Here is a 6,564-nt window from a genome sequence, read left to right as displayed (position 1 = left end):
TCGCCCCCTCCCTGTCCTTCTCCATCTCTATGTCTCCATCTCTCCCCCTTCCCCTTATATCCTTATCCCTATCCTCTCCTCTTATTTCTCTTCCCTCCTATCCTCTCTTCCTCACTCTCTCTCCATCTCTCCCTTCTCACTCCTCTCTCTCTCTCTCCACCTCTATCTCTCTCTGTATTTATTCTTTCCTCCCTCTCTCTCCCACTCCAACTCCATCTCTTTCTCTCCCTCTCTCCGCCCCCTCCCCAACTCTCTCTTAAATTTGATCACATTGTATTGTGTTTAAGAAATTATCTAAATTAAAAAAACTTAATTGGTTGTAAAATATCAAACCTATATTTTGGATCAATCATATCGAAGAAAATAAAATAATGAAAAACTTTAAAAAAATCATGCACTATATTTAATCTATTATAATTAGTCAATTTGCTTGCTCTCATCCCTCGATCCTTAGCTAAGATGGATCTATGCTAGTTCTTTATATATATATATATATATATATATATATATATATATATATATATATATATATATATTATCTAAATTAAAAAAACTTAATTGGTTTCAAAATATCAAACCTATATTTTGAGTTCAATCATATCGAAGAAAATAAAATAAAGAAAAACTTTTAAAAAATCACGCACTATATTTGTTAGGATATTCCGACACATAGGATATAGTTAAGTTCAACTTGGTCTAGTATAGAGTTAGGTTAGAGTTAGGTAAAGTGTGTTTCTTTACCGTTGTACATTTTGTAACTTACAATCCGACGGTCACGATATGTAGTGATCCGACGGTTCACTCTCACCTCGGTATTACCGACACTTGATCCGTGGCTTGACACCCGATTGGTCCATGAGTTCTATTTAAAGCGCATGGAGGGTCATTGTTCGGGTAATCCGTGCATGAGAGAAGCTTATGTAAATTTTCATTCTTTGATTAATAAATTGCCTGTAGTACCCACGTTGGGACAGGCCGTGGACTGTTTCCCTCCTTGCACTCTGAGGGTTTTAACCACGTCAAAAATACTGGTGTATTGATTTGAGATCTGGTTGTGAGCGGTGTCCTTTTGGTATTCTTTCTGTGGAACTTACCCTGTAAATTCCTACATGGTATCGGAGCTATTTGAGGGCCGCGTCCGTTGGTGATCCAAATCTGAAGCCGGTAGAACTGCATGCGGCTGTCGTTTCCTAGATCTGCTGTTTCTGACTGCTTTCGGGCCGAGAGGACTGCTCTGTTGCGTTCGGAGCATCTGTTCCAGTGAGGAACCCCTTTCGTTTCACGCGAAAAGGTTTCCGGTAGCCCTAGCTGCGTCATTTTTCAGATCGGGAGGTATACAGTGTTTTTTTTGCAGTTTACTGTTATTTTCTCTCTGCTTATTTCGGTCTCAGTTTATTTAGCCTTTTTTTTTAACCGGATCTATACCTTTCATTTCTGCGTATGCTCTTTGCCCTGCGACTCTGTGCGATCTGGGCAAATCAGAAACAGAAAGGAAGGATTTTTCTCATGCGTATGCTCTTTTCCCTGCACCTTAGTGTGATCTCGGAAAATCAGAAACATTGAGAAAAATATTTAGTTTTTCGGCTAAAGCTAACTTTGAGATTTTTTTTAAAAATTTCTAGTTTTTTGGCTAAAGCTAACTTCGAGCCGCAAGGTTCGTTTTTCTTTGCATATTCGTGTTGGGTTTTGTGTTTTGTGTTTTGTAGGGAAAAAGAGCTTTCTCAAGGCAAGCACGCAAACCAAGGCCCCCCCCCCCCCTCTCTCTCTCTCTCTCTCTCTCTCTCTCTCAAATTTTTTGTATAGATCAATTGGTTCAAAGCTATTTTAAGAGAGTAGAGGTCTTGGGTTCAAGTCTCCATTTTGTGGGGGCGGATTTTTTTCATTCCCGCACATTCGCGCACTTTGCCGGCAACGTCAACAATTTTTTTTTCAAAAAGCCATAACTTCTTCATCCGGAAGCCTTTTTCAGAGCCGTTTTTTTTAAAACCGCCTATTTTTTCGAGATCTATCCATTGGAACACTTACTTTCAGCATCTTCAGCTTCAGTTTTTTAAAAAATGGAAAGTCCATGCCAAGTCATTCTTGACAGCACTAACTACTTCCAATGGGTAGCCTACATGGAAGATTTACTTAGAAGTAAAGGTCTCTTCAGAATAGCCACAGACCAAGAGAAGAAACCAAAAGATGAAGACAAGGCGGCAAAATGGGAAAATAGACAAGATCAAGCACGTGGTTTGATAGGGATGTCTATTTCTCCTGATCTTAGATTCCACATTGCAGGACTTGAGACTCCTCATGAAGCATTAGAAAAACTTGCTAAAGTTTTTGGGATTAAAAATGAAATTAGAGCCCATCAACTTGAAAATGAGCTGCTTACTTTGGATCCTAATAATTTTTCTTGCATTGAAGATTTCTTGTCCAAATTCAAGACCCTTAGATATCTCTTGGAAGGTGTTAAAGTTAAGAAAGAAGATGGTAACCTTATTTATTCCATCCTTACTAAGTTGGGACCAGCCTACTCTGTATTTGTTTCCACTTTCCATTCTACAAGGGAAGCTTTCATTTGTCAAGGACAAGACTACAAGGCCCCTTCCTTTGACTCCTTTTGTGATTCCTTAATAAGAGAACAAGAAAAACTCTTACACCTTGGTCTTCTTAATCTTGGAAACTCTTCCACGAAAGCGTTAGCCGCCCAGCAGCAACCAAATTCAAAGAATCCTAAGAAGTCATATCCTCAAAAGAATGGTCCTAAACCATCTCAGCCTCAAAATGAAAGATCATTTCAGCAAAATGATAAGACCAATAAAAACAAATGGAAGAAGACTGATAGACATTGTAACTTTTGTAATCGAGATGGCCACTTAGAATCTAAATGCTTTAAGAAGATGGAAGCCTTGGAAGCCGCAATGAAGAAACATAACATCCATGTGGAGCCTACTTCAACTTCAACTTCCGGAATGGCACTTTCTGCATGTCATTGTCAATCATCTCAGTCTGGTTATGCATTAAATGTATCTTCTTCTTCTTCTCATTCTCATGAGTGGCTCATTGATTCTGGAGCCTCTTGTCACATGGCCAAAAACCAAGCCATGTTTTCTTCTTTAAATGATTGTAACACCAAAAATATATATATTGGTGATGATAGATCTCTTAATGTTGTAGGGACTGGAACTGTTCATCTAGACAATGGTCAGTTTAATGATGTATTATGTGTTCCAACCTTATCCTGCAACCTTCTATCTGTCTATCAGATAACTCATTCAGGTGAAGGTAAAATTGTTGAATTTTCACCTCATGATGTTGTAATCAAGGATCTAAAAGATCCTAAACAGATTCTAGCTACTGGTCTTGCTGATGATTCCAAAAGGTTGTATAAGTTTCACAACTTTGGGTCATCCAATCTTCCCTCAGTATTTGTTGCTCATAATGATGAAGTGAGCAAACTTTGGCATGAGCGATTTGGTCACTTAAACTATCGCTCCCTTCAGCATCTATGTAAAGAAAATATGGTGACAGGTCTTCCTATGGTATCTTGCAGAGATGGTGTTTGTTCCGGATGTGTACTCGGAAAACATCATCGGGACAGTTTTGACAAACGTGCCTCTTGGCACGCCTCAGCCCCTTTACAGCTTGTGCACAGTGATTTATGTGGTCCTCTTCCTGTTGCTTCATTCTCTGGCTGCAAGTACTTCTTAACTTTCATTGATGATTTCTCCAGACGCACTTGGGTATACTTCTTAAAACTCAAGAGCGAAGTATTTAACACTTTTTTGGCCTTCAAAGCCTTTGTTGAAAAACAATCTGGACATCAAATTCTTAAGCTAAGAACTGATAATGGTGGAGAATATGTTAAAAACACATTCATCAACTTTTGCACCGAAAATGGAATTCAAATGCAACATACTGTTCCATACACTCCACAACAAAATGGTGTAGCTGAAAGGAAAAATCGCACCTTAAAGGAAATGGCTAATTGTATGCTGCAATCTAAAGGACTCAGTCTTAGTTTTTGGGCCGAAGCAATTAATTGTGCAAATTATATAATCAATCGCACTCCTACTAAGGTTCTAGAGAATATCACTCCAGAAGAAGCTTGGAGTTCCATTAAACCAGATGTAAGTCACTTTCGTGTGTTTGGAAGTGAAGCATGGGCCCATATTCCAGATGAAAAGCATAAAGCTTTAGAACCTAAGAGTGAGAAATGTACTTTTGTTGGATATTCTGAAGATGTAAAAGGTTATAGACTTATTCCATTTAAGTCCAAAAATGTTATCATTAGAAGAGATGTAAAATTTGATGAAAATAAATCGGCCTGCGAGCCTAGTCCGGCGGATGTGCCACCTCTTCCTATCTCTTCTACTTTTGAAAACATTTCTTCTTCAGATGATGAAAGCGAGGATGATAATCCTCCCCCACCTTCTCAGGATCCTCAACTTCCAAGATGGGTCCGTGCTACTCGGGATGCAGCAGGTGATCTTGCCGGTGATCCTACAGATCAGCGACGTACACGTTCTCAGTTTGAAAGAGCCTCTTCTTTACTGGCTCAAGCTCCAGTAAATCATGATCCTGACACTTTTGCAGAAGCTTCAGGCCATCCACATTGGGAAGCAGCTATGAATGAAGAATATCATTCATTGATGACAAATGATACATGGGATCTTGTTCCTCTACCAAAGGGACGCAAACTTGTTAGATGTAAATGGGTTTACAGAACCAAGTATGGACCAGATGGGAAAGTTGATAAACATAAAGCTCGTCTCGTTGCTAAGGGCTTTTCACAGGTTGAAGGCATTGACTACACTGAAACCTTCTCCCCTGTTGCCAAAATGAACTCTATCCGCCTTGTTCTTTCCCTTGCTGCCTCTTTAAAATGGGAAGTCCATCAGATGGATGTTAAATCTGCCTTCTTGCATGGGGACTTGCAGGAAGAAATCTATATGGAACAACCCATTGGCTTCATACAAACAGACTCCAGCCTTGTTTGTCGACTTAAGAAATCCCTTTATGGCCTCAAGCAAGCTCCTCGGGCTTGGTATGCCAAAATGGATAGCTTTCTTTTAGAATCTGGCTTTTCTAGGTGTCATTCTGACAATACTGTCTACACCAAGAAAGTGGGCAACTCTCTTATCATCCTTGTTCTTTATGTTGATGATCTTATTCTTACTGGTAGTGATCCCAACCTTATAAACCATGTGAAGTCCAGCCTTAAAAAGAAATTTGAAATGACAGACTTAGGACACTTACACTATTTTCTCGGTCTTCAAGTCTTGCAATCCCAAGAGGGTATTTTCCTTTCCCAGTCCAAGTATGCTTGTGATATTCTTCGTCATTTTCACATGGAAGACTGTAAGCCAGCCCCTTCTCCCTTTCAGTCTGGAGTCAAACTTTCAGTCTCTTGTACTTCTCCTGAAGTTGATGCTACCTTATACCGTCAACTTGTCGGAAAACTCTTGTATTTAACCCATACTCGTCCTGATCTTTCCTTTGTTGTTGGCCTTGTTGCTCGTTTTATGCAAAACCCCCGTGAAAGTCATTGGAAAGCAGCTAAAAGAATACTTCGTTATGTTCGAGGTACAGTACAGTTTGGGATTCATTACAGTGCCAAAGCAGCTCCTCTGTTAGTTGGTTTCACTGATTCTGATTGGGCTGGTGACCCTGATGATCGGAAGTCTACTGCCGGTTATGTCTTCACTCTTGGTTCAGGACCTATTACATGGGCTTGTAAGAAACAGGCTGCCATTTCTCTTTCGTCAGCAGAAGCAGAGTATCGTGGTGCCGTGGAAGCTAGTAAGGAAGCCTTGTGGCTTCGTCAGATCCTATCAGAGTTTGGCTTTGAGCAGCAGCATCCAACCACACTTTGGTGTGATAATCAAAGTGCCATTCAGCTATGCAAAGATCCAGTCCAGCATCAGCGCAGCAAACACATTGAACTACACATGCACTTCATCAGAAAGCTCATTCATGACCATGTTCTTGAAGTGCAATATTGTCCAACAGATGATCAGGTTGCAGACATCTTCACAAAGGCTCTCACAGAGGCGAAGTTCACTAAACTTCGATATATGCTTGGAGTTCAGGAAGTTGTCACTAAGGGGGGATAGGCTCTAGTGCCTCCTTCCTTCTCCTATTGTGTCATATTTGTAAATCCTTCAATCCTATCCCAAGTTGTTCTTAAGGGGGGATGTTAGGATATTCCGACACATAGGATATAGTTAAGTTCAACTTGGTCTAGTATAGAGTTAGGTTAGAGTTAGGTAAAGTGTGTTTCTTTACCGTTGTACATTTTGTAACTTACAATCCGACGGTCACGATATGTAGTGATCCGACGGTTCACTCTCACCTCGGTATTACCGACACTTGATCCGTGGCTTGACACCCGATTGGTCCATGAGTTCTATTTAAAGCGCATGGAGGGTCATTGTTCGGGTAATCCGTGCATGAGAGAAGCTTATGTAAATTTTCATTCTTTGATTAATAAATTGCCTGTAGTACCCACGTTGGGACAGGCCGTGGACTGTTTCCCTCCTTGCACTCTGAGGGTTTTAACCACGTCAAAAATACTGG

The sequence above is a fragment of the Pinus tabuliformis genome, chromosome 8, assembly GCF_031772625.1.
Source record: "Pinus tabuliformis cultivar Carrire ecotype Pingquan chromosome 8, CPIR1, whole genome shotgun sequence".
Classification (NCBI taxonomy): domain Eukaryota; kingdom Viridiplantae; phylum Streptophyta; class Pinopsida; order Pinales; family Pinaceae; genus Pinus; species Pinus tabuliformis.
This window is presented reverse-complemented; position numbering follows the sequence as displayed.